This window comes from Alosa pseudoharengus, unplaced genomic scaffold, assembly GCF_046254945.1.
Source record: "Alosa pseudoharengus isolate Yale_2024_CS ecotype anadromous, Long Island Sound unplaced genomic scaffold, YU_APseudo_1.1 YU_APseudo_1.1_scf_1, whole genome shotgun sequence".
Lineage (NCBI taxonomy): Eukaryota > Metazoa > Chordata > Actinopteri > Clupeiformes > Clupeidae > Alosa > Alosa pseudoharengus.
Window position 1 is genome coordinate 38,544,176 of NW_027468564.1, and position 10,245 is coordinate 38,554,420.

The 10,245-nt window shown below is 38.6% G+C and overlaps 1 long non-coding RNA gene across 3 annotated transcripts; it reads right to left on the reverse strand.

The window, feature by feature from the left end:
* Positions 1–900: 900 nt before the first annotated feature.
* Positions 901–6,485, reverse strand: LOC143137784 (uncharacterized). Of its 3 annotated transcripts, XR_012990110.1 has the most exons (7): positions 6,141–6,485; positions 5,554–5,767; positions 2,821–2,977; positions 2,494–2,632; positions 2,281–2,373; positions 1,681–1,724; positions 901–1,065 (listed from the first exon to the last, which is right to left on the reverse strand). It is a non-coding gene; the product is annotated as an uncharacterized LOC143137784 (long non-coding RNA). The 3 variants fall into 3 exon arrangements; XR_012990128.1 differs by having other exon boundaries at positions 2,531–2,632; positions 5,554–6,485; XR_012990096.1 differs by having other exon boundaries at positions 5,554–6,485.
* Positions 6,486–10,245: the final 3,760 nt, after the last annotated feature.

Consider the following 10,245-nt stretch of genomic DNA (forward strand, 5'->3'; position numbering starts at 1 on the left):
ATGGGAATGCTCTATGTGTCTCTGCTGTCTTTGAAATGGCAGGTTATCTTTTGTGTGTATTCCTGTTTTGCTTTACTGATGCTAGGGGAAAGTTTGGCTCTCGTTCTCAGATCAGTTTCATCCTTGGCTCTGAAGGCATTCTCGGCAGCCTATGGACATCTCCTGTCATGTCTTCCAGTTAGCCGGGTCTTTGTGTGTGTCACATCATTGATGCACTTACTGATGTAAGAAGTAACAGGAGCTCCCATGCCACAAGGCACCTGGACCCTCTAGACCACAGTCAAAAACAACAGCAAGTATACTACAATAGCAACAATGACTTAAAACAAATATCAAAAGCAGTAATTACTCTGTGGCACTTTTAAATGTTTAGTGAATTAAAGTTCTTCTGCCAGTTTGTCCTAACAACTGCAATACAAGAAGTAGTGGGAGACAAGCTAACAACACACAACACGGTGATTCTTTGTTGAGAAAACAGGGTGGTAAAACATGTGTGATACTTCCTATTCAATATGGCAACTGTTTGAATGGGAGCAGGAGGTAGTAAGGACCTAGTACTTCAGAGTAATATTGACTTCATAGATCATAACCTGGTACAGTATCCAGTAATAATTTGAATAATGGACAATAGTTGGAAAGGCATGTGCATCATTTACACAATGGTCAAAGCTTTACATGTGTCTGGTGTTGCGGGATAACTAATGTCATCAAGGCAAAATATGGGTTGATTTGTCAATATTTTATTATGTTAACTTTACCAGGTGTGGATCTAGTTTGAGATGCAATAAAGTGTGTTCAAATCTCTTTGTGCCAACACCCCTCCCCTGCAAACAATTCAGCTTTAACAATATCATGCTATGATAGGTTCAAGGATGAAGGTTCAACATTTTGATGTTATTTCAGTAGTAGTCTTTATTAACTTATATTATATAAAAAAATACAAAAGAACAACACTCAGCTAAAACATTTGTTGACTGTTGAGTGAGTGAGTGAGTGAGTGTGTGTGTGTGTGTGTGTGTAGATCTTTATCTTGCAGGCTCCCAGGTTGGCAGACAGGTTTTCCCGCTGAGAAAAAAGGGGGAAGATGGTTAGTGAAAAAGACTGTAACCTGTATTCCAGTTTGATTAGATATTCTAGTGGAGGGATGTTTAGATTAACCAATGTCATAATAGTGTTACAACTAATAAAATATCTGAATACTCCACAGTATGGAAATAAAAAAAACTGGGCCCTGACATTCTGAATTGACAAAAGTTACATTATCAACATCTCAGGTTAGTACATTTACAAGTTCAGAGTGCAAATGAATAAAAAATAGTTTATAGCTCACACTCACCCCAGACAACACTCTACTACCAATTGCCATAAAACCCTACTGTTCATACTTGAATTTCCCCTTGGGCCTACTGTTCATACTTGAATTTCCCCTTGGGGATCAATAAAGTATCTTTCTATCCATCTAAAACATCAGGTACACAGGAGTGTTACAATATAAACTGATTTACGGTATATATGTTTACATGTAGCCTGCAGTACCGGTATATAACTAAATTATAGCATAGACTATAATAACTAAATCTGGTACATTTACATGTCCTACAGTATATGTATGGCTGCTGGAACAACGTAATTTCCCTTTGTGTAATTGTGAGTATCTGGTGTAAAAGATAACCAACTCACCACATTTTGGAAGGCACCCAATCTATTAAGATCTCCATCTTCCCCTGTGGCAGGCAAACAAAGACATAGAAAAATAGTGTCTTGCTTAAAAAGATAACATTGCACTCAACTTAACATTCAAATTTTAACACTTCACATCAGTGACTATCAGCGTTTTGTAGACACGTAACACTTTTTATGATGTTCAGTTAATATCTCCTCATGGTCCACTCACTTTACATTCCCTATACGAGCTGTAAAACATCCTGGTCAATTTACACAGTCCCATGAACTGGAACATAGAGTAACTGCAGACAAACATTCTGGGGTTGGTAGCATCTCTAACAATACTAAAACATGCCGTGAATATTTTTCAGAGAATACTTTATATTATATTTATATATAATATAGGGGTGAGTTATCTCTGGCGTGTCTTGTTCGGGATTTTGAACATAAACACAAAGATGAACAAACGCATTATCTGGTACGATTACTGATACTGACAGTTACTGATCACTGATTTCAATTATTCCGCAGTGCCATTATACATTTGTAAAAGTGATCAAAAAGTACTGTTACATCATCCATTGTTTTATTTGCAATTTTGTGTATGGAAATAACCTTTGTCTTTCTCTTTTTTAGTACTCTTCTGTACTGCTGCTTGTACATAGGGCTGTTGTGGGGGCACTCGTTCTTCACTTCCTTTTCTAGAAACTGTTTGACATAAGCAAATAGTAGTATGTTAATCAAAATGTTAACATACATACAGAACACAAATAACAAGCATATCATATAATTCATCATACAGTGTACAGATTAGGGCCTGTATCTTACATTCTCCGCAACTGACTTTCTTCCCTAACGCAATTACCATTGCTAATCTACACTTGGTGGAAAGCCACATTTTCTGACATGAAGATGGCCTCCTCTCATTGACCCGGCAAATTGTTTGGATCGGTCAGCGCTTTCTTTCCTGAAAGAATACAAGCAACACAAACAATACACAATGTACAATAAGGTCAAATGTGAAATTTAGGAGTGATGTCATGATATTTTTCTGTACATTTTGTTATTTGATGTCATCTAATTTTCAGTGTCCCACATTTTTTCAGAATTGGGGTTGTATAGAGACGTTATAATGTATAGAAAATGTGGAATTACCTTTAACCATTAAGGTGAAAATGTCCTTAATGTTATTGAGGCATTTACTTTCCCCCCCACTTAACCTCAGGCCCTGAGGGAGAAGCATTTGTGGGTTTCTCTTTGGGTATTCAAGAAGGAGGACGGGACTCCAGCCCACAGCATTGAGCTTCTCAATCTGAAAAAAAAAAAAAACCCTGTTACTTTAAAAAAACATTTATAAATTGTGCCAGTGATATATGTTTACGTTTATGTATTTAGCAGACGCTTTTATCCAAAGCAACATACATATAAATTACAACACGCTACGGGCTAGCAGATGCTACGGGAATGCACTAGTTGAGAATGTACTAGTTGAGAATGTACTTGTTGAGAGTGTATGTGGGAAAGGTGTGAAAATATGTGCGTGGGTTTGGTGTGCATGTCTATTTGCATGTGTGCATGATTCATGTATGAACGTGTCACTACAGGAGCATAGTAGAGGTATTACTCATTTTGACACTTCATTCTTAAAGGTTGTATCAGTGATCCTGGCGGATATTGCCTGTGTTTTTGTTATTGTTTATGTTCAAATTTCTTAGCAGACGTTTTTTGTCCGATATATAACTCATTTTATATTTTGTCTGAGGACCAAACAAGACACAAGAGATAACTCAACCTTACCACCAGTATTCATTTTTAAAAAATCCATGCAATGCTTGGTTATTGTTAGTGGTGTACTACCAACCACAATGTTAATGTCCGGTAGACTCCGCGGTTTGCGGTGCATGGGCTGCGTAAAAATACCAGAGTCTTTTTCAGCGCCTAGAACAGGGATGGGCAAACTACGGCCCGCGGGCCGGATCCGGCCCGCCAAGCACTTTCATCCGGCCCGCCGAGCATTTCATTTAGGCTAGTTATCAGGCTGCTCGCTATTTTTTTCCTGCGATAGACGTTGGTTAGCTTTACTGCAAACTGCTTTTCACTCTCCTTAGATAACGTTTACAATGTCAATGTCAAAACATCATGTTAAATAGAGATAACATCATGTTAAACTAATTTAACTCTTAGTTATCTCCTTTGCAGCAGATCTAACGTGAACATATGCAATCCATTTAATTGGGAAAGCGTCTGCACTCACGAGAGGGAGAGAGAGCCGCAGGTTCCAGCTGGCTTGTGATTGTTGATAATTGATATCTCCTCCTTATAAGAAAGTTTTAAAAGGAAATCATGAAGGCAACAGTAGTTCCCACTACTGACCATTTAAAAACTGTGAGAGGGCCCAGCCGTAGGTACAGCACTAGCCATAGTGGAGCAGGCAGAAGATCATTGAGAAATAAACGTGAATTAAAGCGACTGTCTTAAAGCGATAGTGTACAATTTATACATTTATTTAACAGCATAAAATTAGCAGTATTTTTAAAACAAATTAGCACTATTTTAAAACAAATACTTTTCATACTAAATTATAGGCTATAAAAAATGTATTTTTTTAGGCGTGTGTCGTCGGGGGGAGGGGGGGGGTTGTGTGGCCCGCCGGCCAATTTTCAAAACCCAATGTGGCCCTTGAGCCAAAAAGTTTGCCCACCCCTGGCCTAGAATGACAGGAGAGCTAGCCGACCATGAGAAAATATTAGCTGAACATTATAAAAGTGTTTTGTCTTTACAAATCGCTCATCATCACTGATACAACCTTTAACCTAACATTAGTACTATGGTAATGTAACCAGGGCCTGTGCTAGCCATTTGGGTGCCCAAAGCACAAATGCATGGTGCCACTCTGGTGCCCCCACTATTTTGGATACTTTATATTGTTGGTTGGTTTAATAGGCCTACTGTTGGCAATGAAAAGTCGTAAATCTACTATGGGTCTCCAACGTCGCTCTGTCAGTAGCCTGGCTGCCTGCCCCTTCTGAAGGCTAAAGCAGTAGGCTACCTTTAAACATAATTGTTGCTGAGAGGAATCCCAGCCTACGAATTCAATAACAAAATAAATCATGCATAATTAAAAATTACCTTGATTTAGGCTACTTGGGTATGGCATAAGGCTTGGCTACACACAGTAAGGTTAATGTGCAAAAAATGAATGAAGTGGCTATTGGCTCGCAAATAAACAGCGGATGGAAAACCTGACACAGTTTGAACTAAATTTAAACTGAACATTGAAGCATAAAATACCAATCATATTTGATATTGGCCATGAGTTCCAACATTGAGCAATATAATCAAACAATCCAAAAGTTAATTAGGCATAAATCCAAACTAGACCGAGAATCTTCTGCTTTTGATACCATGCCACTCCAAATGTGTCTCACCATAAAACGCAGGAAAAAATACCTTAGGCCTGTTGTCCATGAAGGCATGCCTGGCAAATTGATATTTTATGAAGATGTAACTGGTTGCTTTGCTTTCATTAATGGTTTAGCTAGTCAAGTTTGCAAGGAAGAGACATAACGTGTGAACAGGCCACAATATCCAGTAGGGACGCGCTCACACAGATGCGGTAGCGGGCAGGAGAACTGTTAGCACAGGCTTTACATAAAATTATTCAACAGAAGCCTTATAAGAAATAAATGCCTGCCTCGAATAAAGGCCTGTGGTTTGCACAACCTAAGTAGCCTAAATAAAAGACCCGCCACAATTTGAGGATTTGCGGCATGATGATTTTCTACGAGCTATATTTTTTTGGTGCCCCCCAGGCACTTGGTGCCCCACGCGCAGTGCATGTTCTGCTTGTGCGGAGCACCGACACTGAATGTAGCACAAATTACTTACCAGAATAATAGCATCATCCATCAGATGGGAGGTCAGTTGATTCTTTTTGGTATTGGCCTCCCAGGTTTCCTTTTTTTCATTGAAGCTTTCTAGTTGTTTTTTTTGCCTCAGCTTCTGTGGCTGTGGTGCCGTGCATACTGGGCATATTTTGCACCCATTAAAAATGGATGCAAGACATGCAGGGCATTTTTTTTTTTAACCCTCCCATGACAGGCTGCAAAAAATCAACAAGAAAAGCATACCGGTAATTAGAATTGCTATTGTTTAAAAATACAAATTCCTCAGTTGTTTAGAGAGATTGAACCATTAAACAACATGTTCAGTCTTTCAACTCAGTTGTAATAAAGGCAATCCTGTAATAAACAAGATTTCATCTATTTCAAGACTGATATTTGGGACCAACTCAGGGTATCTAGTATAACACTATGCGATTTGCTGTTCCTACATTAAACGTGGATTGATGATTCGGTGTTCCCCCAATGCCAATTGGATATTTAACAGAATCCGATGCTCTTCAGGTTAACAATAATAAAGTAACAATTTAGTGTCTTTCAAATTTGTGAAAATAAAAATCTTGGAATACTTACTATATGAGAATAAAAAAGGTTGAGTGTGTGTGTCTGTGTGTGTGTGTGTGTGAGAGAGAGAGAGAGAGAGAGAGACAAGCATGTATCTCGTAAATGATCTGTAACAAAGACAAAAAACATTATTAGAATGATATTTTATCTCTACATTATTAGCAAAAATGATAGATATGATATGATTACTAGTTACATGTTCTACAAGAATAGAATCTCCTTGACTCTAATCGCCTGACCATCAAATTGCTCAGTAACCATTCATGTTATATTCTACACAAGAATGATTGAAGCACATGCGTACATTGCATACACATAAGATATCATATCCACTTGGCGCCTACTACTACTACTTTTGCATACCCCCCCCCCCCCCCCAAAAAAAAACAACCCCTGCTGATCTGCACCATCTATCTATCATAATATATAAAGCAACAATCGTCTGTGTGTCTGTGGCTCGCTGGGTACTTGTATAAACTTAGCCTTGCCAGACTTATAAACGCTTTAACTTCAAGTAGTAGCATGAACTATACAGGATGAAACCATTTGGCTTAGCTAGCTGCTAATGTGGCATCCAAAAGCCCATGTCTGGTTGCCCAGTTGGCAAGTAGCTGCTACTTCAGAAAGTTAATGTTGAGCCCTGAACACAAAATTTTGCTGGCGCAGAAATTAGGTGGAAGCGTGTTACACATATATGCAAATTGTGCCACATAGCTGGCGATGCCAAAAGTACACGTCCAAATCAATGTAAATAAACCAACAGCAGAGTTCCGAATTAGCTAATCTATCTAGCTAGCAGAGGCTCTGGCTAAATACGTTGCATTTTATTTTGATGCAACAAAGAATTGTATTATGTCAGTCTCTTTCAAAAACAGCTCTTACAGTGGAGTTCGAAATAAACAAATAGGAGGACATAATTGTTTTGGCCAAAACTCAATTTTAGACATGTTAAATGCCTATGCATTTCTCTTGCTTATTAGACCCTTGTACTTACCGCTCGGAATCTCGCCCAGGCAATGGTTTCTGGGATCGTCGCACACAGTGACGCGATGCACAAAATTGCGCCAAAATATCAATAGCAATGAAAAAGTACAGTCTTAATATTTTATATCCTTGCTCAAATTTGTAAAATAATGAGCATAAATCTCCGAATGAAAGAAACTTGGGTATATGTAGCCATTACATTTAAACACATCACTTCCCAGAATGCATCTCTTTGCCAAAGAACTTTATTTCCACCTTAAGCAATATAAACATTTCTGCAGTAGTGTATTACATTTATAACAACTTCATAATCAGTATTGAGACGAAAGAACTAGTGCTATCAGTAAGCTATTCTTTTTAAGTTGACATTCTCTGGGGATACGCTTCTGACATGGGCTTTGTTTACCTAGCAACGGTTACTATGCCTCGCTGAAATGAGAAGTGAGAACGTTTTTATTAAATATCCCACTTAAATGAGGGCATAATTTAAGCCAACGCCAAATATGCAGTCCTGAAACGACTGTAATTATTCAATATCCATGTATCCCAAAGTTATAAAAGTCAGTTGACCGAAATCTGTACTCAGTTGTTGAAACGGGGGATCCGTGTGTGGGCCACGGAATATATTGTCATTAACTTGCATTAGAACGAAATCCGTGTGTGTTTCACGGAAATGTCAACTTCCGTTGAGCGAAATCTGCACTCAGTTGTTGAAACAGGGATGGAATGCAACGCCTGACAGGCTAACATTACATAAAAATCGAACTGAATGTATCAAAAGTGTGTTTCCCAATAAGATAACAACATCCGTTGAGCGACATCTGCACTCAGTTGTTAAACGGGGATCCGTGAAATAGCCACGGAATATATTGTCATTAACTTGCATTGGAACGAAATCCGTGTGTGTTTCACGGAAATGTAACTTCCGTTGAGCGAAATCTGCACTCAGTTGTTGAAACAGGGATGGAATGCAACGCCTGACAGGCTAACATTACACAGACACTAAAAAAGGCAATAAAAATCGAACTGAATGTATCAAAAGTGTGTTTCCCAATAAGATAACAACGTCCGTTGAGCGAAATCTGCACTCAGTTGTTTAAACGGGGATCCGTGAAATAGCCACGGGATATGAGTGTCATTAACTTGCATTGAATCGAAATCCGTGTGAGTTTCACGGAAATTTCAGTGATTCCGTGGGCCCACCACGGATTTTGAGTTAAGCGTCCGTGGCTATTTCACGGATTCCTGTGAGACCAGGTTGGACCCTGCAGGTGAAGGTAGAAGACCATCATGGACTCTATGACACATCAAGAGTGGAGGTGGGTACATTTACCATAGAGAGACAGAGATACAAAATAAAAGCACACATAAGGACACACATTTTCCTTGCATGGAATGGATACCTGAAAATGTTCAGTTTTCACTTACTCACACTGTTCATAAGGATGGTCAATAACATTAAATAATTATTTTGATTGATGAGACCAGTTTTAACTTAACATTACACTTGTATTTACTGTTCTATCAGTATCTGCAATTTAATTTTTGATTATTATAATTTTTAAGTAGTTTGTAGTAGTAAAATAGTAGTAGACATTGCAGTTTTACAAAGCAGCCATTAGCTTTAGATCAAATTTTCCGCTTTTGTCCTCTATGTTGGCCTTCCATCAACACTAAAGGTTTGCAGTCAAGACACGGTCATAACAAGACACACTGTATAGATGACCATCATATCAGCTTAAAAGTAAAGGTAGAAAAATAACACTGAAAATAAGCAGTTCTTCAATAGAAGTCCTTTTCTTTCTACCCACAGGTGACTATCGAAGATGTCAGCAACTCTGTGACTATTTCATTGAACCAGCCACATGATGTGGTGATGGACAAAGTTATGGAGATGAAAGAGTGAGTCTTGCTTGTGTCTTCCCTTTCACTTTACATGTAATACAAACTAGACTGATGTCTTTGTCACTCCTGTGATCCCTGAGTGACTCCCTGAATTTCCCCCACATCACACGGTTCTCTGTCGCTGCAAGTCTCTGTATACAGACTCTATCTTCTATCTTCGTCCTCACACACACACACACACACTTTCCCTCTGTCTTTTAGGGCACTCCAGAAAGCACTCGGATTGGATGTGGAGATCATTAGTGTGACTGAAGGCAGTGATGGAGAGACACTTGTCGTGCTAATCGCCAAGCATACTTCCAGCTGAGGACCTCAAAAAGTAAGCTGCATTGCCTTACTGTCTGCATCAATGGTCCACAGTCCTGCTCGACTAACAATTAAAATACACAAACATACACAAACATGCTGGCCTATCAGGACTGTTGACTGAAGTGAACACATATCTGGAACTCATATGTTGTGAAAGGCTGCTATTATAGAGCAATAATTCACTTATTCACTGTTCACTTGTCTGAATAAGTGAATATTAAGATTACATTTTCTGTTACATTGTGCAATAATGGTCTGAGTGACTATTACGTTCACTTTGACTTTGAGTTGAGGAACCACATTCATAATAATGGAATAAAGAAGGAAAATAAAATGAGTGACAATATGTATTTATTTCTGTAAAATTCACGCTGTCTGTTAGTGTATAACATTGCAGTTTAAGTTTGACCCATTTGCAAACCATGGTCTGTGTGTGTGTGTGTGTGTGTGTGTGTGTGTGTGTGTGTGTATGTGTGTGTTTCCCTAGTGCATTTATTAATGAAAAGGAGAAAGTTCAGACAGAGCTTGCAGTGGTCTTTGGGCCTGACGTGGACTTTGACATTTTTGAAAAGGATTCTGACACAACCATGACTATTATCCTTGCAACAGTGATACCTGTGATTGGCATCGCTACAATAGTAGCAGCAGTTTTGTAAGTGTCTCACGTGTCACTACGCTAATCAAAACAGTCAAAAGCTACGTTTACATGCGGCATAATATTCTGATAATAATCTGATAATAATCTGACGAAAAGGCTGATTGGAATCAAATTGCTTAATTGGCTAATTAATAATTATGTCTTATTATATGCAACATAATTACAACTTACACTGTGTCCCAACTGCATACAATGTAAGCGATATGCATGCAATGTGATACTTCAGCTTCACCGCTTAGATTTGAAATCTCTCAATTT